Source organism: Heptranchias perlo, chromosome 22 (assembly GCF_035084215.1).
Source record: "Heptranchias perlo isolate sHepPer1 chromosome 22, sHepPer1.hap1, whole genome shotgun sequence".
In the NCBI taxonomy this organism is placed as follows: domain Eukaryota; kingdom Metazoa; phylum Chordata; class Chondrichthyes; order Hexanchiformes; family Hexanchidae; genus Heptranchias; species Heptranchias perlo.
This window is the reverse complement of record NC_090346.1, coordinates 45,007,312-45,033,403: the sequence shown is the minus strand read 5'-3', so window position 1 is coordinate 45,033,403 and position 26,092 is coordinate 45,007,312. Positions and strand designations below refer to the sequence as shown.

At 41.6% G+C, this 26,092-nt stretch overlaps 1 protein-coding gene, 1 long non-coding RNA gene and 3 other non-coding genes across 6 annotated transcripts in view; 1 reads left to right on the top strand and 4 right to left on the bottom strand.

Annotated features, from left to right (window-relative positions):
- Positions 1-4,111: 4,111 nt before the first annotated feature.
- LOC137340730 (uncharacterized) lies at positions 4,112-11,239 on the bottom strand. Its single transcript, XR_010966865.1, has 6 exons — positions 11,219-11,239; positions 7,226-8,849; positions 5,671-5,771; positions 5,144-5,214; positions 4,666-4,754; positions 4,112-4,287 (listed from the first exon to the last, which is right to left on the bottom strand). It is a non-coding gene; the product is annotated as an uncharacterized lncRNA (long non-coding RNA).
- On the bottom strand, positions 4,360-4,447 carry LOC137340968 (small nucleolar RNA SNORD60). Its single transcript, XR_010966926.1, has one exon. It is a non-coding gene; the product is annotated as a small nucleolar RNA SNORD60 (small nucleolar RNA).
- On the bottom strand, positions 4,829-4,916 carry LOC137340967 (small nucleolar RNA SNORD60). The gene has a single exon (XR_010966925.1). It is a non-coding gene; the product is annotated as a small nucleolar RNA SNORD60 (small nucleolar RNA).
- LOC137340974 (small nucleolar RNA SNORD60) lies at positions 5,282-5,369 on the bottom strand. The gene has a single exon (XR_010966932.1). It is a non-coding gene; the product is annotated as a small nucleolar RNA SNORD60 (small nucleolar RNA).
- Positions 11,240-11,580: 341 nt separating the features above from the next.
- The window catches only part of traf7 (TNF receptor-associated factor 7), a 61,302-nt gene continuing 46,790 nt past the window's right edge, over positions 11,581-26,092 (top strand). The window contains exon 1 of one of the 2 annotated variants that reach the window (XM_068003447.1): positions 11,581-11,662. The gene's annotated coding sequence lies outside the window, so the exon portion shown is untranslated. Of the gene's footprint in view, positions 11,663-25,686; positions 25,818-26,092 lie in introns of those variants that run through there. The other variant, XM_068003448.1, reaches the window with a different exon arrangement.

The window sequence follows — 26,092 nt, the reverse complement described above, 5'->3', positions numbered from 1 at the left end:
TAAATTACAAGACTCACTGAATGAAAATGCATTAGATAATGTTCCAAGTCCATTTCAACCACCTTCCTTGTCTTGCACCATCATCCCTTTTGTCATTTAATCACTTGTGCCCTTTACCCTATCACAGACCTTACCCTTTGTTGATTTCTCCCCTTTCCCTGGCTCTGTACTTGTTCAAAAACTTTAACTCTTAACATCTTCCAGTTCTGACGAAAGGTCTTCGACCCAAAACGTTAACTGTTTCTTTCTCCACAGACGCTGCCTGACTTGCTGAGCTTCTCCATTTGTTCTTATTTCAACCATCTAATTCACTACAGATCAATTGGACATTGAACGTTCAACCTTGTAGCATCATGTAACATAAGCATTCAGACAATATGTTGTATAAATGTAGAGTTAGAGTGCCCTCTTCTGTAGGTTTTATATAATAGTGTAGAAAATTATTAGAAAGGTGCCTTTAGATTTTGTACCTTTAGATGAAGTGGTCATTAGCACACTTACCTAATCAGGAGCAGAGATTTCCATACACTGCCCACACTATTCTTATTTTCAATCCTAAAACCATCCGTTGCTGTGTCACATACAAAGTATAGAACTTGCAGCACACAAACAGGCCATTTGGTCCAACTGGTTTATGCTCCACACGAGCCTCCTTCCACCTTACTTCATCTAACCCTATCTGCGTATCTTTCTATTCTTTTCTCCCTCATTTACTTATCTAGTTTCCCCTTTAAATGCATATATGCTATTCGCCTCAACTGTGGTAGCGAGTGCCACATTCTTACCACTTACCTTCAGTTCCTTTCAGTCAGAGAATATGGGCTGGATTCTACTCCACGATCCCATCTGAAATGGGGGGGGGGGGGGGGGGGGGGAGGGGAAGATAGTGGAGGCATAATTGGGTGGTGAGGCCTACTGCTGCCTCAACACCCTGACCTTCATTTTACTCCTGGCACCCTTGCTGAGAACACCACTGACTGAAGGTGGGGGGAGAGCCTGGATCTGTGGTCCATTTGGGGGACCTGTTTGTCTGAGATTGTCAAACTTTGCAATTGCAAGATGTATGGTTTTCTCACTCTTTCATGAGAAGAGTGCTTGTAAGCAACATTAGGTAACTTTACATCTTGAATGACACATTTGCAGGGTCATTTATCAGAGGTTACTAAGAAAATGATTACTGTATACACAGAATGCCATCTTCTGCCCCCTCCCAATTCTTCTGGAAGTCCTTTCCCTGCTCACTGGTAGCATGGCACAATGTAGTCAACCAGCCAGCAAAATGAGCCTGTTTCGAGACATGTTATTGTCCCATAGGGCACAAAGAGCTGGGGTGCCTGTCTGATACTAATTTACCTCATTAGTGGAAATGAGAAAGACAACCTTGGAAATCAGTTTCTCATCACTGGAATTATCTGGATGAATCTGTTTATTGTCTTCTGAAATACAGCACTCAAAATTGCACACAATACTCTAATAGTGGCCCAATCAATACTTTTGCAACTTTGTTATTTCTTTACTATTGTTATCTATGCCCCCGTTTATAAAACTCAAAATCTTTTATGGCATCATTTACCTGCCCTCAAGACTTTCAGGGAATTATGTACCTGTTCATACATATCTTTCAGCATCTATCCATTGTGTGTATACTCCAATTCCTTGATTTTCCTCCCAAAATATATCTTCACATTTATGACCATTAAACTGCATTTGCCACTTGTTTGCCCATTCTGTCTATGCCTTCCTCAAGTCCTATTCTTGTGTCACCAGCAAATTTGGAGATTTTGTTTCCTATACCCAAGTTTAAATCATCTGTATATAAAGAAAAGTGGACCAAGCACCAATTCTTAGGCACACTACTTCCAACCAAACAATACCCATTTACCTTAACTTAGTTTCCTATCAACTAGCTTTCTATCTATGCTATTACTTTTCCTCATACCATACACCAGAATTGAGAGAAACTTTATTGAACACCTTCTGAGAATCCATACGAATTACTTTACTCAGTTGGTCACTTCAATCTTGAATTCTTCCCACAATTATCCAGAAGCCAGAGCAAGCCATTTTCATGTAAATATAAACACAAAAAACACTTGCCTCCTATTTTTTGCTGCTTCCAGATGTTTATGAGCCAACCCATTTGAACACTAGAGACTCTGGCTGCCACCCAACTGTTATGGCACAGTGCTGTGCCATGAAGTATACAATCTTCCACAAAGTCCCTACATAATATTGTTTTATTTCCAATTTTAAAACCAGTACACATGATCTTAAAATATACCACAAACAGAATTTGTTTTTTTTCCTAGTAAGCCAGATTTAAGTTACAAATCTTTTACCTGCTCAACCATGGTCTGTTGCATTCTATCCTCATACAGCTGATTTTTAAAGGTTAAGTGTATCAACTAGCTTCAGGAAGAGATGCTTATGAAGCTACATCTATGATGTGTCAGGCTGGTGTCTTAACATGTGAAAAACAATCACAATAAGCAACTGCGAAATTTAGTGTGTCTGATCTGGAATAGGCTCTCCCAGCTGAGACATACCCACACCCAAGTTGTGAGCGCTTGGGGATCCCCAATATGCATTGGATACTCGGAACACAACCAGATGAAATTTTGCATCTTACCAGCAGAGCACTGGTAAACTTCCCACTGCTTCTCCAGCAAGGACCAGTTAGCGGTCAGTTACCTGAAGCTCTAGCTATCCAGATTTTATTAAATCAGCCAAGCTGGCTTGTACAGCAAACTAACCAGGTTCAAATGTAAGGAATCTTACACCACCAGGTTATAGTCCAACAAATTTATTTTAAAATCACAAGCTTTTAAAATAAATTTGTTGGGACTATAACCTGGTTGCTGTAAGATTCCTTACATTTGTCCACCCCAGTCCATCACCGGCATCTCCACATCATAACCAGGTTCAGATATCAGTGACCCCAGTCTAATAACCTCAACCCCAGAGACCACAATCTCCACCCCCCCCCCCCCCAACAGATAGGCACTGATCATTAAACAGACAAGCACTTTTGAGGTGAGCGGTATAACTCAAAATGTGCAAGCAAATTACCATAATCCTTAATACAGCATTAGCACACACCATACCCAACCATCATTCCACCAGTTAGGAGGCACAGAGCCGCCAACAGAAGCCGGGTGTCTCTTTGCAAGCCATGACCACGGGTTCTCGTAACCATGCTCAACAATTCCCTGCAGCAATCATCCCAACTCTGTTCCCCTTTCACCCATTTGACAGGCATCAACGTGATCAAAGACCTATACAGGACAGTTTGCAACATCCCAGCAGTCCAAGTTCAGTGACACATACCTCGTTTACTTGTCAGCAACTGCTTAATCCAGGTATTTATGCGAGGGGCTTAAATGTAGATCAAACGTTTAGGCTCAAATATGTTGTTGCCCTCCGAATTCTCTTCTAAACATTTTCAACAGTCATATTTTAATATGCCAGATATGCTAAGACATTATAGGAAATCCATCTGCTCTTTAAAGTGGGCATAAGATTCCATGGCCCCATTTAAAGAAGAGTGGGCAGGGGAGTTTTCCTGGTGTCCATTGTCCCTCAACCAGCATCACAAACAGATTATCTGGTCAAAAGCAGATGCTGCCAGATCTGCTGAGAGCTTACAGCATTTTACTTTTTATTTCAGATTACCTGGTCTTCTATCTCAGACTTGTGTTGGCACAGGATGCTTTACACATTGGCTTTGTCAGGCCTGAGAAAAGATTAGCCAGCTACAAGGAGCTAAATACAGCGATGAACCTATAGTCTTATCAATCAGTCAGGTGTACCTTCGAGCTGTATGTCTGGAAAGTTTCTAGGACCTGCTCTACTAGATGCCCACTTGTCCTTTTAGCTATTTCCCACTGGAAGTAGTGTTGGGCATAATACAGACAGATATGGCTGGTCACATAATTTAAAGTTGAATCAATCATGGGGGGTGATCAACTGAACTTCTCCATCCGGCAATTTAAAAATAAAAATTCCCTCTTCAGCTACCCCCAAGCCTGGATGTCCAAGTGTTAATATCCCCAAAAGTACCTAGAGTGGAAGTTAATACAGACATGGTTAAAAAATAAAAGTGAATACTATGTTTAATGACAGCAAATTATTTCTTTATTAAACAAGAATACAAAATGCAAACATGCATCTTGATGAATATTTTCACAACTGCCATTAGTTTTTACAATTATGTTATGATTAGGGACCAGTCTAATTTGCTATGCTAATCGTGTTGAGTTTCAGAAGTCACCCAGTTAAATCCATAACCTGCAACAATAAAAGCATTAGGTCAGTAATATCAAGTGCTTTCAATTTTATGGCATACATGAACATGCAACAGAGTCTCAGCCACAAAAATGTAATCAAGCATTGCTAAAAGCAACACTTTCATTGGAGATGTCAGAAAAAGTAAGGCTCATCATAGGCTCAGCATTTGCAAAGTTATAAAATAGCCAATTTCTTTCTACTAAAATGCATTCCATCAACTTATACCACTTAGCAATTTACAATGGCACCCGAATACACAGGCCTCTTCACCAGTGTTTCAGGTGGCACATCTGATAGCAAGATTATCAAGTGATCAATGTATCATTAGATTAACTATAATTGGATTCTGAAATTCTCCTACTTCAAGTTAACACTTACCGGTTTTCGCTCTGCACTGCCAGCAGACTGGACCTGTTGAAATTTCATCCCCGATGCTGTGGCCAGTGTTTCATCAGCAGTTACCACCCCTAGCCCGAAATTACACAATACAAAGTGAGCAGAAGTAGACAGACAGTCATTAATTTACACTGCCTTTAAAATTAAGCCTCAGTCACAAAAATGTAATCAAGCATTGCTAAAAGCAACACTTTCATTGGAGATGTCAGAAAAAGTAAGGCTCATCACAGGCTCAGCATTTGCAAAGTTATAAATAGCCAATTTCTTTCTACTAAGATGCATTCCTTTAAGTTACATCATTTGGTACTGGCACCTGAATACACAGGCCTCTTCACTAGTGTTATACATGTAACATACAAGGTGGCACTTATGACAGCAAGGTGATCAAGCGATCAATGCATCTGCATTGGATTAACTGTAATCAGATGCTAAAATCCTCCTACTTCAAGTTAACACTTACCGGTTTTCACTCTGGAACTGTTGAAATTTCATTTGTGGTGCTGTTACCAGTGTTTCATCAGCAGTCACCGCCTGAAATGACAATATATTTTGAGCAGAAGTAGATCGACGGTCAATAATTTACATTGCCTTTAAAATTAAGCCTCAGCCATAATAATGTAATCAAGCATTGCTTAAAGCAACACTTTCATTGGAGATGTCAGAAAAAGAAAGGCTCATCACAGGCTCAGCAATTAACATTTAAACAACTCTATACAGCCAAAATGGAATCCTGACCCACGTGCCAGTGCTCCAATTTGCTTATTTCAGGGACACATACCTGCAAATATGGTCATTTTCCACAACTGGTGTACGGGCAAATGTGAAACATTGCTTTTTCAGGCAAGCTGTTAATTTATTGGCAACACTCTGTTGCTTTCACTGTTGCAGGATACATAAGGCTGTCTATAGTACAGTGGGGCACCGTCTGAAAGCAACCCCCCCCCCCAACCCCAGATTTTGTTCGGTATCCTCTCCAGCCTAACTTACCGTATTTGTGCCAAATTGCTGGCATGAAATGCATTTCTTCCAGTCCACCCCTGGGAGGTCCAGAAACAACAGTTCTGCAATCAACAGTTTGCCTAGGACACCTGGAAAGAGAAAATAGCTTATGAATGAAATAAGGCACAAGTCTGATCTGACTAATTGCAATAAACAGCAGTTCTGCAAGGGTTCATCAACCCAGCTTTTCCTTTATTCTACCGGGACAGAAAAAAAAGTGAACATGTGTTTCGGCAAGCTACTCACTCCTGTAACTTTCCTTGTGCATTTCAGGCCCCTCCCCCCTCAACATACAAACTGCACGGGCAACCTTTTGTCCCCAGGCCATTGTATTACTCATGTTATAAAAATAAATGTTCCCAGCACTTTTACATAACATGATTAAATGTTATTTTGGCATGCCATTTGCATAGGTATTAACTGCAGTCAACATAAATGATTTGACCACCAGATGGCAGCATGCCCCAACACTAAATTAAGTACAAACATCTTTCAACACAAGTTGTACAAAAGAATGCCACACCCACTTACAGCAACTTCTTGAGTGAATTACTGGCTCCACTGTAATATTGACTGGGGAAATTGTTCAGAATTACATAGAATGCACAGCACAGAAACAGGCCATTCAGCCCAACTGTCTGTGCTGGCGTTTATGCTCCACACAAGCCTCCTCCCACCCTACTTCATCTAACCCTATCAGCATAACCTTCTATTCCTTTCTCCCTCGTGTGCATATCTAGCTTCCCCTTAAAGGCCTGTTATTCGCCTCCACTACTTCATGTGGTAGGAAGTTCCACATTCAGGTAGTCACGTTCCCATATTTACAAGCTGTAGTTGTACAACGTTTCCTTCTCAAAGTTAGCCCCCAGCATAACCACCTTATATTCAGCTTGTAAATCACATTACACGGTCTTAACTACACAACGCATTGGTGCATTAGTCAAGAAATAGGTTGCTACATAAATGCAAGTTATCACATTCTGCACAAATTAATCATCATCACTACAAAGAAAGGCTGTCAATATCACCTGTTGGGAAAACTGTTCGGTCATTTGCTATATTGACCAAGCATTACATGATGCAAAAGCAGAGATGTGAAAAATTCAGAATGTCACAAGCAATACTCCAATACATTAATGAATCAGAAATTAATCACCACATAGCTGTGACATTTCTTAACTCGCCATCAAGTATAAAGCAATTTCTATCAAGCAGTTGTAGATCTTCAGTCATTTGTCACAAACAAAATGTACGGTTTTAAAGCAGATCTGATGTTATATAAAAAATTTTATTAACTGCATTGAGGAACTCCATTATAAAATGTGTTCAAAATTTGGATTTTTACTAAGTTAGTAAATTTATTAAATGCAGACATCGTTAGGTGCTTTGAGTAACTTAATTAAACACAACCTGGAATGATTATGAAATGTAGCCAAAATATGTTAAAAGATCAGGGCTGTCAAACTCATTTTATATGATGGGCCTGATCCAATATCCAAAAGTTATTAAAACGGAAATAAAGATAAACTATATTGGTACTTACTTGCATGTAGATTTTACTTCCTACTTTGCAACGATGACTACACTTCAAAAGTACTTCATTGGCTGTAAAGTGCACTTGGGACGTCCTGAGGTTGTGAAAGGCGCTGTATATAAAATGCAAGTTCTATTTACAACTATTGCTGTTGCCCAATACCTGGCACCTCTTGGCTTGAACCATTACATCAACATTTGGAGCAAATGACTAGGCTATAGCTATCTTGAGTACCGAGTTCAGGTTTGTGTCACGAAATGGAGAATGTAGTCTAGGCTTGTTGATATTCATGGTGGAGAACATTTGTTCACCCAAGTACATGGTCCCAAAAATGGAAAGAATTCTTGATGCAACGGACCTCAGTTTGGGATAACGCGGGCCAGGTATTGATAAAACTGGGTAACACCAACATTGGAAAAATTGCCCTTCAAATGAGTGTCGCACTGCAGTTCATTAAGAACTCCTCTGGTACATCATAAACATCAACAGAACTCTCTCATGGCTCCTGAAGTTAGAGAATCATTCTTGAAATTCCATCCTGTGGTGCCATCATGTTGAGTCCCAACAGCGTCAGTGATTTCAAGGCAGGAAACTGAGTCAAGTTACTCTAGGGAAGTTCCTATTCCTATATTTGATCTCAATGTTGCTGTATTATTCTGTCACTACTTGGCTGGGCTCCTGTACTCTTTTGTTGAGCGAGTTCAGACACTCTGGTCATACCCACCATGAAAGCAAGGTCTTGAAGCCATTTAATGTCCCATAAGTCTTTCCCTTTCTGATTCATTAACAGTTGGATCTCACCATGCAATTCAAAAAAGCTTGCTGACTTGGCCACCGAATTGCAGTGTGATGTGGCAGTCCGTGGTGAATGAAGTATTCTTCCAACAGTCGGCAAAAATGCTGGTGGCTTAGAGCTGTATCTTGAATAAAACCTAGTTTTAAGAACCACATCTACATGATTCATTTGCAAATTTATACTACACGGAGCATCTTTAGGTAAAATGCAGTGAAAAGCACTAAACTGCTGTTTCGGGTTGATACTTTGCAATTTGGCCTTCAGTTTTGCCACAACTCCAGCTTTTTTAGCCCACCATTGCAGGTGCTCCGTCTGTGGCCACACTCCCAGCTCTTGTCCAGAGTTCCCACCAAGCTGTCAAAGATGGCACGTGTGCCACATCAGCACCATTTCTACAAGTTCCTCTGTTATGCACAGATCCTGTCATATCAGTCAACTCCATGAATGAATATTGCCAGCTCAGGCACATCAGTGCGTACATGAATTGCAATTGAAAAAGCAGCAAAGGACTTTGTCCTCAGAGTTACTTGTTCAAATTCTCAGCTAAAGTCAATGGTTCTCTCAGTGATCGTTTCTTCAGAGGCTGATATTGGCAAAAGCTTGCCGCTTATTTATGCAGCTTTCGGTTCTTCAAAAATTCTCTGCCAGAAAATGGATTTGATGCTATTTCATGGGCAATCACATAGCTCGCCTTAACAGCAACATTACTTGTGGTGACTGTTAGTAAGCATAGATTGCTGGTTTTTCAACAACTGTGCTAATTCAGAAGATTTATCTTCACGTAACTTTCTTGTGTTTTGATCCATCTTTCTCTTCTTGGAAGGCGACCACTTGTCACTACAGAAATTAAAAATCACAGATTAACGTTACCAGAGGTTGAAAAAAATTTAAATTAAGATCCATAGAGTGTTACAGCACAGAAGGAGGCCCATCATGACTGTGCCGCCTCTTTGAAAGAGCTATCCAATAAGCTCCATTCTCCGACCATTGCAAATTTTTCCCTTTCAAATATTTATCCAATTCCCTTTTGAAAGTTATTATTGAATCTGTTTCCATCACCCTTTCAGACATTGCATTCCAGACCATCATAACTCGCCGGGGGAAAGATCCTGTGGTTAGTTACATTCATAGCTGTATTCACCCCACCTCCTCAAAATGCTGACGACATACATGTCTAGCAGTCAATCAGCCTATGCAGCAACAGTAAGGACTGACTACCGCTGACCACTTGCTAAAGGTGAAATAGATAAGGAGACTACGCATGCCTAACTTAAAAAGCACCAGGCTTCCAGCGGCTGAGCAGGATAGTTCCCACCCAAGTTCAACCAACGGACAGCGCCCAAACCGAGCATTTAACACCCCCCCCGCCCCCAAGATAGATGAAATGTCAAAGTGCAGTCACTTATCCAAGCAACATACAGTTGTCATATCACACACAGCAATGTTATCTATTCATGACTGAGCTGGGTAAGGGGAGAATGCTAGTCGAGGAACCAAATACCCAGGTGAGGTGCCAATATACTGGTGTAGGGCATCAAAGACAAACTACCACAGGATGAACCAAATGTGGAAAACAAAACACAGGAAAATTCTTGCTGCAGCTTTTATGCCAATTTTTAAAATGTAGCCTGCTTAGTCGGTGCCCGCTGATCTCACGGTGATATTTCACCTTCCATTACACAACAGGGTGCATGTTCCGAGTTAGGGGTGACTGCAATACATAGTATTAAATTATTTTCATCATCATTTATAGAAAGTCACTGAATTAAACAGCTACCTAATTTTTTCTTTTTTACTAGCCCATCTTCTGCACACAGGGAGTCAGGACCATCAGAACATAAGAAATAGAAGGAGTAGGCCATACAGCCCCTCAAGCCTGCTCTGCCATTCAATAAGATCATGGCTTATCTATCTTCCACCTCAACTCCACTTCCCTGCCCTGTACAGTTTTCCGTCGAGGTGGGGTTAGAGGGCTGGGACGACTGATTCACTGCACAGCATATAACCATTTATATATCTATTATAAATTCCTATGTCCACATTTATAATGGAGACTGCTAGTACTGTAATTAGCTCCTCCGGCCAGTGGTGGCGGTACACTGTCCCCACTGACGAGCGGGTGTAATGACAGCTTGATATGAATGTTTAGATCTGAGGGGAATAAGTTAACATAAGGGCATAATATTTTTAATTTATATACATATAGGGCTACTAGTTTGGTGGGGCTTCGGGGGATTGTTAGCCTTGTGGATCGTGCGAGGTGAGAGTTCGCGCTTGCGCAGTTGGCGCCGCGGTGCCTGCAGACACCCCGGGGTCCGTAAATAACCGGCCGTCTGAGAAATGCAGCATTCCCAATGCCGCAGACACACCCCCGGCGTCCCGAGGGACGGTCAACGTTTTAATTAAGGGGGTGCATTTTCGGGCGCCAGAATACTGCACCATACCTCACGCTGGATCTACAGGGCCAACCGGGAAAGCGCGGGGCCGTGGGAGTCTGGCCCCGATTGCTCTGGCTCAGAGAGCCCACGCATTGAATCAGCGGTGCGGTCAATTTAGGGCCAGAGTGACCGAGCTTCGTTGCAGTCTTGCAGCGATCCCTCACACTCAAAAGCACATCTCTTTGATAAGGCAGATAGACAGGAGGATCTTTTAATCAAATTAGGATAGAACTTTGGGTGGGGGGGGGGGGGTTTGAAAGAGATAATAGGGACTATTGATAAACTCGTAAGAGTCACCAAGTTTGCCCCATTGCAACAGCTCGCACCGACAGAGAACGGGACCGCTCGGAATGGAATCTGACCCCAGATCGGGCGCGAGCTCCGCGGCACCGAGCGCGCGCGAACCCGGGGATCCGGACTCGAACAATTGTTTTTTTTAAAAAAAATAAAATCAAGTATCGTCAATCAGAAATTTTAAATTAAAAAAAAAAGACAAAAATTTGTGCGGACGTTTTTAAACTCGGGATTGTCCGGCCTCGGTCGGAGCTCTCGTGGGCGGCGCACGTGGCCGGTTTCAAATCGGCTAAAAGCCGTTTACGCCTTTCCCGCGTTCTCAGCCGGACTATTCACACACACCAGGGATAAGCTATTCGATTTATAAATACAACCTAACTAATTTGATTTCTCCTCCAATAAAACTTTATGTTATTATTTTTTTTTTACACGGGTGCATTCACTAAACCGGCAGAGACTTCAACTGCAACCTACCTCCCGCCTCCGAGTCTCTCACCAAAAGAAGCAGCTTCGGCGCTTGCTCGGGGACGTACTAGACCAACCTGTCAATCACAGTCTACCCTGCGCGTCTATTGGTCGGATCTATAATTGACATCTCAATCGTCCAATAACATTCGTAGCTCCGAAATAGTCCGACTCGATTTGATCCAATCACCGCCGGCGAGGGGCCGAGCTCAGTTACTATCGTTGAGGAGGGGGGGTCTCCCCCCTCTACCAAGATGTCTTCTGGGTAATGTAGTCCACGCGGGCCGCTAACTGATGGCTGGAACAGGGGAGGAAAACTACAATTCCCAGGTTGCACGGCGGGGTCCGCGCACGCGCAGGACAAAGCGATCATGGGTCGTTAGCTAGTTCCTTGAAATTTCAGGCAGTTCGCGGACGATGTGGTTTGAAAATGTCAATCGTAACGGTTTGCGGGTAAGAACTCAGTATAATAAAAGGAGTTACCTCTCTCTCTTTCCCTTCCTCCCCCCCGAACGGGCTTGTGCGGTCGGAGTACTTTTCGTACTATTGCATTAAGTGTAGTGACTATAGAGGCAGGTTACACGTCTGGAAAATGGACCCAGACTGGAGGCTAATCTGTCAACATAATTCGTCCAAGAAGTGCCTTCCAGTTACCGAACCGGGGAAGAAATTCTTACAACTCAGTCTGGTCTTTCAGGAGTCTTGACAGGTCGTGAAAGTCGCCTTCTTCCCCCCCCCCCCCCCCCCCGCCCCGCCTATTGGTGTTAAAATTCCGACCGTTACCCCCCCCTGCCTCCGCCATTCCCCATTCCCGTCGCTCGCGCCGTCGCCGTCTACAATCCGATCTTTGTCTAACACCAGCGAGAGCAGGTCCTGGCACCGCGCCAGCCTCTGCCGTGTGAGACACAAAGCTGTCTTCCACTTGCATTCAAATAAATACCCTGGCAAATCCCACAGCGTGGTCCTGGCTGGCTCTTGCTGATCTGGCATTTGCAATAATTCAAATGCAGTTCTCTTCTTCGCCCCCCCCCCCCACCTTGTTATTAGTCCATTAAGAGACCGTCGTCTTTGTAATCATATCAAATCTTAAGATCTACAGCAAATATGTATTTTTTTTATGGAGGCTGCAACGCGTGTTTAGGAAGTAGAATGCAATGTGTGCGTTAAATAGAGTTTTAACTTTATTTGCAGCAACATAAAGGAAGCCTATTAGGAAGTGTAATTAAATATGCAAGTGAAACACGATTTTATACGTATCTTTTAAAAGACCTTCGCGACACTTTTTTGTAGATAATTTAGCTAGCTGTATTGTAAATTGCCACAACAAATGTTAAAAGATCCCAAGGACAAAGCCTGTCTGATACTGGATAATTTGCTATCTCCTTCCTCTGTAAACTGAATACAGTAGGGGAAATGCTGGAAGACCAGACGTCTGTTGGTACAGGCACAGTAAATCTGTCTTTAAAATTACTAGAGACAGATACATGAAGTATAATCTTTGAGAACATTCTCCTATTCATTTATAACACAATGACCCCATCAGTTGAAAGTCAATTTATGCTGTGCAAATACTGCACACAAATCCATAGGGAGAAATATACTTTAAAATAGGTCAGCTTTATAAAATAGCTGCTGGGTGGGATTTCCTTCATCTTTTCACACAGATTGGTTTGCTGAAACATTAAAAGGAAAAGTTAACTATAACACAATATTATTTCTAACTTTGATAACATGATAAATTGATAATGGCTTGTTTTATTATAGAATACTGGGATGGCACTGTGGTGAATCCTAATTAGTCTTGTAGGGTAGAAGCTAATGTGTATATGCATTTGATTAGTATTGCAAAATGTATTAGGCAGGTTTAAAACTCCTCAGGCAATCGATTAAATAGGACTACCCCACCACGTAAAGCCAGTGCAAGTGGCCAGAGTGATTTCTGCCCAGGCTTTAAGTATTTACAGCACGTTACCTGTAATTTTCAAAAGTTATCTGCCCTAACTAGCATACTGTATAATAGCAAGCAATTATATTGGTAGTGGTGACATTTAGTTTGAACATGGACACCAACTATCAATCAACCAAGTGAAATGTTTCAATAGGATCTGTGCATGTAAAACCTTGAGAGATGGAATGTCATATGCTGATTTTATTTTATATGTTCTATTTACATAACTTCCAGTATCAGGAAATGTCATTAATAGTTCTTTTAAAAAAAAAGTTTAAATCTTGCCAATCTTCTCTTCCTCGTCTATTGTTTTCCTGAAGGCATTGACTCCTTGCTGGGCCCTTTGGTACCTCGCTCAAGTGGCCATTATTCATGTATTAGCCGTGACCGTGTCTCAGCAGGCTGTTTGACCCAGGAGTCATCAAAGTGAGCACTGTTCTGTCCACATATGTGCACTTCCAAGCATGGATCACTGGATAGATGTTATGAGTGTGAACCATGTCTATTTTTTTCCTCCCTAACCCAAAGGCCTCAAGACTCCTCTACCAACACCCTGCCTGAGATCAGCTAACTTGGTACAGACCAGGGATGAAACTTGGGGCATTCCTGGTCTGCGGGGTTCAGGAATTGAAAGAAAGAACTTGAATCTACATAGTACCTTATGACATCTCACATAGAATAAATTATATTACAGTTACTGGTGTTATGTGGGTAAACATGGCAGCCATTTTGTGCACCTCAAGGTCCCACAAACAACAGTAAAATGAATGATAACATAATCTGTTTTTGGAGGTGTTGGTTAAAGTTGGAACATTGGTGAGGACACCTGATTAAATCCCTGCTTCTTTTCAAATTGTGCCATAGGATCTATAACATTTAGCCAAGCACATCCCAAGAACAGGCAGATGGAGCCTTAGTTAAATGAGCAGAAAGGGCCTTAGTTTAAGGTCTCATCCACTTGATGACAAAATGCAGCACTTTCTCAGTACAGTTCTGAAGTATCATTGTAAATTATATGTGCAAATTCTAGAGTGGAGTAGATTCGGACTTGAACCTACAACCTTGTGACACAGGTTACCAACTGAGCCAGACTGATTTGCTTGATAATGATGGTGTAAAGCAGAATACTTGTTGTGGACCTCCAATGGAATCTTTTGGCCATTGTGTCTATTATAACTCAGCATAACCTGATTGAGAATCTTCATTACCACTCATTTTCAGAAGGGTTTAAGACTGTCAGCTATTAATCTGGGAGGGAAGGAGAGGAGTTGTGAAAAATAAAGGTTGCCAAATATCAGTGTAAGTAATTATTAAAGGACAACACATATGTCAAGACCTCCAGCTTGGACCCAAGACCCTTTCTAGCATTGACAGGGAATAAACCATATTGATGCTTTTCACTGTTGCTGCTATTAAAAAAAAAAATTTCCATGAGGATGTGGAAAAAAGCCCGTTGACCTATCTGGCCCTTTGATTGTTGCAGTCATTTCTGTTGCCATTATGCCACTGATCCAAATCCATGCAATTTTCATACCCCTTTTCCACTGATTTCTTGATCAGAACTCATTGAATGGATTCTGTGAGGCAAGTTTTTTCAATGAAGTTCATAATTTTTTTTTCAAAACTTTCAGTGATACTATTGAGTTGTAAGCTTTTCCTAAATAATATTTAAGTCTTGGATCTGCGTTGCCTCTTTTTCAATGCTCCAGTTATTTTGAGAGTAGAATGACTAGTGCTAGACACAAAATTGTATGTGTGGTCTTGCTTAGGAGTAATTCGTTTGTAGAGTACTTCTTCAAATTCTGTGATTCTGGTTAGACACCCTGACATTGTGTTCACCTTGAGCAATTGTGGTGTCGCATAATGGAAATCTTTTTAGTGACAGCTGAACTATTACAGCCTGGAGTTTTTCTTACCCTCTGCTTTGCAAGGTTATAATCCTCATTGTGGAATGCTAGTGATTATTGTTAGGACCTATTGTATTGTACCATTTATCTGTAATCTATTAAATGCCATTTGCCAATCATCTAATCAGTCACTTGGCTATTCATCCATTTGAATGTTATACAACCCCCAGTATGTCTAGCCTTTCTACATAATTGAGTTGTTCTCTGACATAGATGTATCTTTACTATCTCCCTGTCAAGAATGTTGATAAATGATGTGAACAAGAGGGACCTCATAACTGTGGCATTGCAATAGCCAGCTTAAGTAATTATCATTTATAACCACCATGTCTTTATCCATTTTACAGCTTATCCTTTTATTCTTTGACCTGTAACTTTACAAAGTCCTTTGTAAGTTACTTGGTCAAATGCTTTCCAAAAGTCTGGACCTGTAATTTGCACTATATTCCTTTGATCTACAAATTCTACAATGGCTTCAAAAACTTTAAATGAATTTGTTCAGCACAGCACAGCTTAATTTTTTTAGTGATAACCGGTGGCTACTATCTCAGCTCCACAAGCATTCTGGTAGCTCCAGTAGCTCATACATTATAATTTACTGTTAAAAACCCAGATGAGCAGCCAGATAATAAATTACCTTTTGGAAACTACATTCTGCTGACTGATGCTTTCCAAATCAAATTTTATAGCTTAAACATTAGAGCAGCTACCATCAAATTACCCGTGCAAAGCTACAATCCATTGTCCCATCTGCTTTTAACTGCACCATTAGATTGTTGTTTTAGCTGCTGCACTGATTTGTACTCTAAAGTTGTAGAACTTGTTCTGGAGTGCATTGGAATCTGTGGAATTCTATTTTAAAGATATTTCAACTCTGCTCTTCTGCTGAGTTTTAAACTGCAACTTCAAAACTGAAGACCTAGAATAGGTAGAGGGCCTAACAAGAAATTCCTCTTAGTTCTAATCTGTGGGTGAGGAAAGTAACCCAGCTAAACATCATTTGCAATGGGCTTGGCCTTGGGAAGAGGGCACCAAATTAAAAACTCTGGCCGATTTTTTTTTAAATTTAATTTTTGCTTGGTTTGTCCATGTAATGAGTTTTTTTAAAAGTTCCATTTGCATTTTTAAAAAATTACATTGTGTTGATAAATTATTCGGACTTGTCTCCTTTTGTTATATATTTTGCATTTTATCCTTTATTGATCAGCTAACTTGGCCTTCCTAGGGCTATGATGTTTATTCTTGCCTGGAGGTTGGAAGAATCTTTACCTTTGCTGTTTCCAAGTTAATCTGATTTCCAAAGCATTACATGAGATTCAGATTCCTGCCGGAGGGCCTCTTTCATTTTTTTATTATGGGAGGTATTTTACTGTAGCACGATGCTTTATCAATTGAGCTGCTGCTTTATAAAAGTTTGTACATTTTCTGCATTTTCCTCACAAAATTATCTGCCTGTTCCAAAAGTATTTTATTTTAAATATTTTCTAATATTAAACATTAGCAAAACAAAATTTTAACATTAAAGGTACCAAAAATACTTGTAGCATGCAGAAATGGTGATGACTTCTTGAAAACACTGACCTTACTTACGACCCTTCAATTTCTAGCATTTTTAATATCTTCCTTTTCTTATCAACTGGATTATTATCTAGTTTGAGTACAAGCTTGTGCTGTCATGGCAATGACACATTGTGACTATCAATGAGATTATATTTTAAAAGATCCACTGTAGGTTTCTGCTGCAACATCATATTGTTCCTTTGGTTCCGAGTTCATTCAGCAGTCCATGGAGATGCTAAAAAGCCTTAGTCGTCTTGATAACTGAATTATTGATGACTTTCTTGTCTTTATATGATTAGACTTCAGTTTCATTCTGTAACTTTGACTTTGTTCCTTTGTTGCTTAAAATTCTCTTTTGTTTTTATATATAATATTATTTTGGTTCAGCACAAAACTCCTTTTGAAGGTTGTCCAGTAAATGTCATTACATTGGTGTCATATACCGATTGTTGCCATTGAGTGATACTGTACCAAAATGCTATATTGTTGTAGTGACCAATTTTAATCATTTGTTGATGCAGTATAATGTAATTCCTGGTTTCTCCACAGTGTGACTCCTGACTGGAATCAGTCACTAGTTTTTAAAAAAAAGTTTGTGCTGGTTTGAACTAGAGATCAGGAGCAGATCTTGAATCAGTACAACTGGTTCTGAATTTTTGGGGACAAGTTTTATTAATACAACAGAGAAACTGGAATAAATACGGTTAATGTATTTCCTGTTCTAACAACATTGTGTGTACAAAAATAGTGTTCTTAAACTCTGCCCTACTTTTTGAAGATGTATGCTTATGTAATTTATCTCTTCCAATTTAGCTTTGAAAACAGTCTATTTTATCATCTAATTCTTCCTAATTTTTCCTCATAGCAAAAGCAACTTTCAAAATACTAAATTTTATTGTTACTTCCTTGTGCCCTTAGCAGAAGATGAGATCTAAAGATCATCGGCATTGTAAGTTACCAGCTACCTAGTGAGTGCTGCTCAATAATGGGGGCCCTGTTACAAAAAAATACAGAAGGACTCTGAAAATTATGTCTTCTGGATTGGACATAGAGGAGCTCCTTGCAATAAAGTACTTTTAGGTTTATATTATGATACAAAACTCATCACCTGGCATAAATTCCCAGGGATGCAGTATTTTAGTGACAAACATAAAAAGTTCTACTTTTGCCATGAAATGATGTTTGGATTTAGTCCAGATTAAAGGAAGAAGGAGATGATGAAAATTGCCCTTGTTCAAATCCATCTTTATGTAGTCCGAGTTATAACTGCTTTTGAGTGCACTGAATTTGAAATAACACAGTTCTTTATTTTGATTTTAATTAAATGGAGTGTAATGATTGCATTCTTTCAAATCCAGTGCCTTAGAGCTGCACTTCACTGTGACTATATAGACTGTGGGAATGTCTACAAAGAGTCATACAGTGGCTCCATTCCTTTATTTTGTTATAACCTATGATTAACCCATGGTATGCTCGATGATTTTTTTAAAAGTTGCTTTTAGTTACTAAAAGATGTTATTTCAAGGATATTTTTAACTTAATTTAGCCGATTTTGTGCATTATTACCAATTAGGTGAGGTGAGAGTGACTGCCCTTGACATCAAGGCAGCATTTGACCAAGTGTGGCACCAAGGAGCCCCAGTAAAATTGAAGTCAATGGGAATCAGGGGGAAAACTCCCCAGTGGCTGGAGTCATACCTAGCACAAAGGAAGATGGTAGTGGTTGTTGGAGGCCAATCATCTCAGCCCCAGGGCATTGCTGCAGGAGTTCCTCAAGGCAGTGTCCTAGGCCCAACCATCTTCAGCTGCTTCATCAATGACCTTCCCTGCATCATAAGGTCAGATACGGGGATGTTCGCTGATGACTGCACAGTGTTCCGTTTCATTTGCAACCCCACAAATAATGAAGCAGTCCGAGCCCACATGCAGCAAGACCTGAACAACATCCAGGCTTGGGCTGATAAGTGGCAAGTAACATTCGCGCCAGACAAGTGCCAGGCAATGACCATCTCCAACAAGAGAGAGTCTAACCACCTCCCCATAACATTCAACGGCATTACCATCGCTGAATCTCCCACCATCAACATCCTGGGGGTCACCATTGACCAGAAACACAACTGGACCAGCCGTATAAATACTGTGGCTACAAGAGCAGGTCAGAGGCTGGGTATTCTGCGGCGAGTGACTCCTCTCCTGACTCCCCAAAGCCTTTCCACCATCTACAAGGCACAAGTCAGGAGTGTGCTGGAATACTCCCCACTTGCCTGGATGAGTGCGGCTCCAACGACACTCAAGAAGCTCGACACCATCCAGGACAAAGCAGCCCGCTTGATTGGCACCCCATCCACCACCCTAAACATTCACTCCCTTCACCACCAGCGCACAGTGGCTGCAGTGTGTACCATCCACAGGATGCACTGCAGCAACTCGCCAAGGCTTCTTCGACAGCACCTCCCAAACCCGCGACCTCTACCACCTAGAAGGACAAGAGCAGCAGGCACATGGGAACAATACCACCTGCACGTTCCCCTCCAAGTCACACACCCCCCGACTTGGAAATATATCGCCGTTCTTTCATCGTCGCTGGGTCAAAATCCTGGAACTCCCTTCCTAACAGCACTGTGGGAGAACCTTCACCACACGGACTGCAGCGGTTCAAGAAGGCGGCTCACCACCACCTTAAGGGCAATTAGGGATGGGCAATAAATGCTGGTCTTGCCAGCAACGCCCACATCCCATGAATGGTAAATTTTTTTTATTCGATCAGTGAAAATGAAAAGAATACAAGTTATTTATATAAAATAGCACTTATCTTGTAACAATAATGAAAATAAAATATTGTTACGGTTACAAGATTGAAATCCCATAAAATGAAGTGTTAATATTCTACAGAATGTAAAAGATGGAGATTTTTTTAAAAAAAATAGATTTTCTGTTCCATGTTGTGCTGTAGCAATAGTCATGCTACTCAAGCTGAAAAATACCATTGTTTCTCTCCATACTTTGAGTATCAATCTGTGTTCTCAAAATCCTAACATAAATCTCAAACTTCAGCAAAAGTATGCTGAACAAATTGAGTCCATTTTAGGTTTACAAAGAATGTTGCAGTTTGATGCTACATAATCCTATATTTCACAAGAGCTTTTGACTTGCAATTGTTGCCTAATTTTTCATGTGAGTACGAAGTAAATACAGGGGCAGGGAGAGGTTTTCATCTATGCAACAAAGCAATTAGATGTACATGCCAGTGTTTATGCTCCACATGAGCCTCGTCCCACCCTTCTTCATCTAACTCCACACATCCTGCCATTCCTCCCTCCCTCATGCGTCCATCTAGCCTTCCCCTCAAATGCACCTATGCCAGTCGCCCCAACCACACGCTGTGGTAGCGAGTTCCACATTCTGGGTATAGAAGTTTCTCCTCAATGGATCCACTAGCGACTATCTTCTATCCATGGCCCCTAGTTCTGGTCTCCCCTGCAAGTGGAAACAGCTTCTCTACGTCTACGTGTCAAACCCCTTCTTAATCCCAAGGACCTACATAAAGTTACCCCTCAGCTCTTCTCTAGAGAAAAAAGCCCAAGCCTGTTCAACCTTTCCTGATAGGTATAACCTCTCAGTTCTGGTATCACCCTAGTAAATCTTTTTATGTACCATCTCCAGTGCTTCTATACCCTTCTTATAATATGGTGACCAGGACTGTTCACAGTACTCCAAGTGTGGTCTAACCAAGATTCTTTCGAAGTTTAACATAACTTCCCTGCTTTTCCATTCTATCCCTCTAGAAATGAACCCCAGTGCTTTGTTTGCGTTTTTAATGGACTTATTAACCTGCGTTGCTATTTTGCGATTTGTGTATCTATACCCCCAGATCCCTTTGCTCCTCTATCCCAGTTGGCCTTCCTAACATCAACTTACATTTGTATAGCGCCTTTAACATAGAAAAACCTTCCATAGCGATTCATAGGGGCGTAATCAAGAATGCCAAGCCAAAGAAGGAGATATTAGGAAGGGTGATCAAAAGCTTGGTCAAAGAGGTGGGTTTTAAGGAGAGTGACAAAGGAGGAGATGGAGGTGGAGACGTTTAGGGAGGAAATTCCAGTGAGAGGGGCTTAGGCAGCTGATGGCAGAGCCGCCATTAATGCGGGCAAAGGGAGGGAGGAATGCACAAGAGGTCAATCAGAGGAACAGAATGTTTGGGTGGAGGGGGTGCTTTGGGCTAGAGGAGGTCATAGAGAAGGGGAGGGGCAAGGCCATGAAGGGATTTAAACAGGAAGATGACAATTTTAAATTTGATGCCTTGGGGGAGGACAGGGTGATAGGTGAGTTGGACTTTGCAGGATAGAATGCGGTTGGCAGAATTTTGGGTGAGCTAAAATTTGTGGAGGATGGGAAGCTGGCCAGGAGAATAGGAGTAGTATGGAGGAGTAGTTTGCAGTGAGCAAACACATCGAAGTTTGGTCTTGGTCATGAGTTAACTAACTCAGCCAAAACTTTTTTTATACTTCTGTAAAAGCAACTTTGAAGTGACTAATTTGGGAAAAGACATGAGGGAGGAGATAAAGAGGGGAACAGTTGCTGATAACTTGTGAAAAAAAGTATCTTGATCCTGCAGCAATGTTCTTTGAAAAAGGAAAGGGACAAACTTGTACAGTATGTGCAATGCTCCTACAGGAAAGGCCTTTGAACAGGAAGTAGTAATTCACAGTGTAAGCTGTTTTCTGAATCACAGAACCTTAAAAGCATTACAATTGTGAAAATGCCATCCTTTGCTTATATGGCAGCAGTATCCCATAACGCTTACTTTGTAAAGAAAAAAATGTGAAAAATACTCATTTTAAAAAAAAACTGCTGTACCAGTCACATTTTTGTTCAGATGCTGGAGTTATTTTGAAAGTACCATCTCATCCCGACCCCCGTCCCTCATCTTCCCCCTCCTCTCACCCATTGTCCACCTCTTATAAGCCTTCTCCCCTCCCCCTCTCTCTGTCTTACCTTTGTGCAGTTATTCCCCCAGCCTGTAACACATGATTACTGTAATTAGTTTTGACTCCCATGTGCAATGTCATGGGAGATCAGCTAATAATATAAATCAAAATCTGTAATTCTCCATAATGGGATTAAAAGTCTTATGTCTGTATGTACTTCCCATCATCTTTTATGAGTATAATTTCCTATGTGCACATTTATAATAGAAACTGCCTATATAAACTTGTCACAATGTAGTTACACCTCCTCTCCAAGAAGGTGCACTGCACATCAGCACTGGTAGGTTGGTATAATTACGTATTGTATAACCCTATCTAATATGTGTGTGGTAAAAAACAATATTAATTTTTCTGGGTTATTATCCAGAGTCAGTATCAAGGTAAGGTACAGCATTGCTAGATGCAAAGTGAGGGCACCATACATTGATATTGTGTAGGCAGCAGTAGGAATGTAGTACTCCTACTGCTGAAGTGATCTTTGCGTCTTGATAGCGGCAGACAACTAACTTTTGTGGGGCCTGAGAATGTAGGTGAGAGGCTTAGAAAAGTATCTTTCTTCCATGGGTCTTCCAACAAGACACAAAATTGCTGGCGGCAAGCTGATTTAAGTAAGTTCAGCGGTCATGTGTAGCCATTTCAGCTCTGCTCTCCTGGAGCCTAACCAGAAATATAAAAGTATCTCAACTTTTCTTTTATTTTGCCCAATGTTATACCTTAAGTTGAACCTAGAAAAACACCACCTACTGCTAAGTGAGAATTTCTTCATTTCCCAAACTAACTAATTAACTATCCTTGTGATTTCTCTGAGTGAGATTGCCAGAATATGGTTTTGTCATGTGGACGCATGCTGGATTGAGACTATCCAGATTTTCTTCACTTGAGATGTTTATAGTCCACAGAGAGTAGACTTTTATTTGCATTTAAACTCCAGTATGAGAGAGAATAAAAACATTGTTTCAGCTGTACTGGAGTTTTCAGATGCTGTCAAGGATACCCAGGCTGGAAATTTAGCTGCAAAACAAATAGACATCAAGTTCAGTCACTGGTCAGAATTGCTCATCTGTGGTTAAAAAATATTGGTCCGTTAAGATTGGACTATAAACGAATGAACTGATTGTTGTAGATGGTTTACGTGAAGCTCAAACAATAATATTTATGGTGTGGGGACAGTGCAGTTACACTCAACTTCCGCTAATCCATTGCTGAATACATTGGTCTGGCTGGATTCAGTACCAGGAAAAGATGAGGGGGAGGAGGAATGAACTTTAAATACTTTTTTCTTTGCATAATAAATGGATTACCCACTGCATAAGTGATCAGTACTCTAGGGAAACTGTTTCCTATTCTTAGAACAAACATAGAATCATATAGCACAGGAGGAGGCCATTTGATCCATGGGCCCCAATATTACCAGGGAGGCGGGTTGGCAGCGGGGGGTCGACTGGGCGTGTGGGTAACCCGCCCAGTAAAATCGGTGGGTTCCCCACATGATCACAAGTAAATTGAAGCCACTTACCTTGGCTTCCAGGTTTCCCGCTGGAAACCTGCGCAGTGGGCGGACTGCGCACCCGCATCTTAGGCTGTCAGCTGGAGAAGCTCTATTTAAAGGGGCAGTGCTCCAATGCTGCTTCTGCAGCAAACAGCCAAAATTACAGCATGGAGCAGCCCAGGGGAAAGGCTGCTCCCAGGTTTAATGATGCCTCACTCCAGGTGTTACTGGATGGGGTGAGGAGGAGGAGAGACATCTTCTACCTGGCGGACGGGAGGAAGTGGCCTGCCTCTGCCACCAGAAGGCCTGGCTCAAGGTGGCAGAGGTGGTCAGCAGCACCAACAACACAGTGCAGGAAGCGCTTTAATGACCTAAGTAGGTCAGCCAAAGTGAGTACACTTACTCATTCGTCTACACTCCGTCTTCCACCCCACAACTCCTTCTGCACTGCCAACACTATATCACATCACTCCTCACACCCATTCAAACCTCATCCTCAACTTACCTGCACTTAGGAACATAGGAATAGAGGAACAGGAGTAGGCCATTCAGCCCCTTGAGCCTGCTCCGCCATTTGATAAGATCATGGCTGATCTGTGATCTAACTCCATATGCCTGCTTTTGGCCCATATCCCTTAATACCTTTGGTTGCCAAAAAGCTATCTCTCAGATTTAAATTTAGCAATTGAGCTAGCATCAATTGTCGTTTGCGGAAGAGACTTCCAAACTTCTACTACCCTTTGTGTGTAGAAATGTTTTCTAATCTCACTCCTGACTGTGCCCCCTACTCCTAGAATCCCCAACCAGCGGAAATAGTTTCTCTCTTTCCACCCTATCTGTTCCCCTTAATATCTTATAAACTTACTTACCTCCCCAGTACTCATTCGACCACTACCACTCAACCCAATCCTCATTTAATCTCATGGCTCTGTCTCATACTCACCCTCTGATGCATCTCTTTCATGGTCACCCTCACCCAACCTGCCACTACCTCTGCTGCAGCCACAGAGGATGCATCACGTATGAGTAGTAGGAAGCGTAAGGCAAAGGTTTCGTGAGCACAAAGGGGATGCACAACGGTGACTCAAGTTTTTTATTTATATTTGATTTTGGTTCAACTCACATTAAATATTATATTGTCACCACTACTGCCACGTCTTGGCCATTCTTGACTGGTTTGTGCAATAAGTCCCTTTAATGAGTTTCTCCATGAACACCCACACTTGATGCCACCCATTGGGTCACCCTACAGTGGGTGTATGTGTAGTTGCACGACTATTTTGTGCAGGTGCCTGTGGCGCACCACTGTGTTGTGGAGCTCCACGTGGCGGAGGTGGACGGTGTGCCTGGCGAGGCTGGTGATGTTGCTCGTCCTCGGATGAAGTGATGAATGCAGCCATGGCGCCCCCCCATCCTGACGGTGTGAGTTTGAGGGGGTCCGCAAAGTAGGTAAATGTGTTTGCACAGCAGAGTTTAGGGTATAAATTAATAATTTTGAGTGGAAAGACAAAGCTGTTGCAACCAAAACTTTGTCTGAAGTGACAAGAGTGCCCTGCTGCAATAAATGAGGTATTCCCCCCAACTGTCAAAAAATCCTTTGCATCTCCCACTGGCTGCTGACTGAAACACGTCTGCTCCAACAGGGAGTGTTTCCCACAGCACTGGAAACACGCTGAGGATCCATGAAAATCACACCCCTGCCAAAATCTCCTGTCAATGAGGTCTGTCAAGTACCTCAACTAGGAAAGTAAGTATTTAAATTGTCATCCCGCCGGCTTTAATTGCCAGTGGGAGTCCTGCATGCGGGGCTGCGCGCGCACCCGAGCGCGTCACTGGGGAACCCGGAAGTGGGCGGGTTGGAGCCGGGCTCCGGACCTGTTCTGGGATTTCCCGATTTTACGAGCCCCCAACGCACCCACTCGGCCATCCTAATTTCAACCCCATGGTGCCTGTGCCAGATCTTTGAAAGAGCTATCCATTTAGTCCCACTCCCCTGCTCTTTCCCCGTAGCCCTGCAATTTTTCCTCTTAAAGTATTTATCCAATTCCCTTTTGAAAGTTACTATTGAATCTGCTTCCCCACCACCCTGCCCCACTGTGCTATTATATTTATTACATATTAATGAGTCATTTATCTTATTTAGAAATTAGTTTTGCAGCTTTGCTTTACATTCTTTGTGTCACTGCACCAGGAATGGTTGAGATTTTGGTGGTGTGACTGAATATCTGGAATATATATGCAATGCACCTGAGTCGCCAGGGGAGATTATATTTTAGTATTAAATTCACTGACTTGTATTTATTCTTACCCCGCAGACAACTTTTTTTTGTGGGCGCATGTTTTGTTATTGTCCTCGACAACTCCGTTTTTATCTAGGTTGGACCACCTTCTGTTAGTCATTACTTTGCACTGTTGGTTCGGAGTTTCTGTAATCCCGTGACGTCAAGCCTACAGTGGTGCAACCTTTGTATCTGACAAATAACTCGATTGGCTCAGGTCTGGGTTTTTCCAGTTTTATTTGCATATCACCCTATCAAACACATGCCTTTCAGTTTACATCATTGGTGAGCTGACAGCTTGTGAAACCAGCTCAAGACTGGAAGAAGACATTACTTTGCGATTAAAACTTTGTTTTATTTCCCCGTTTGCTTAAAATTACACTGTTTCATTTTTTTACATGCATCAAATGGTGGTCTGGTGGTTTTCCGTGCTGCAGGTAATGTGGTTTTGATCATGTGCTGGCTTGTGTTGCAAAAAGAGCGAGACGGAGAATCTGAGTATTGATTCAGAAACTCTTAAGCAAGATAGGCTTGTGTTCAGGGAAATGAAATATGAAACTTCCTGAAACATCTTTAAACAAAAATTATATCGACTTTTGAAAAAATATTTAATTTGTAATCAGTTGACATGCTATTATGTTCTCCAGCGAGGTGACTTGTTTTACAGCTTTTCTCTACATTTCCGTCTTGTCTCTCTTTCTGCAATGTCACA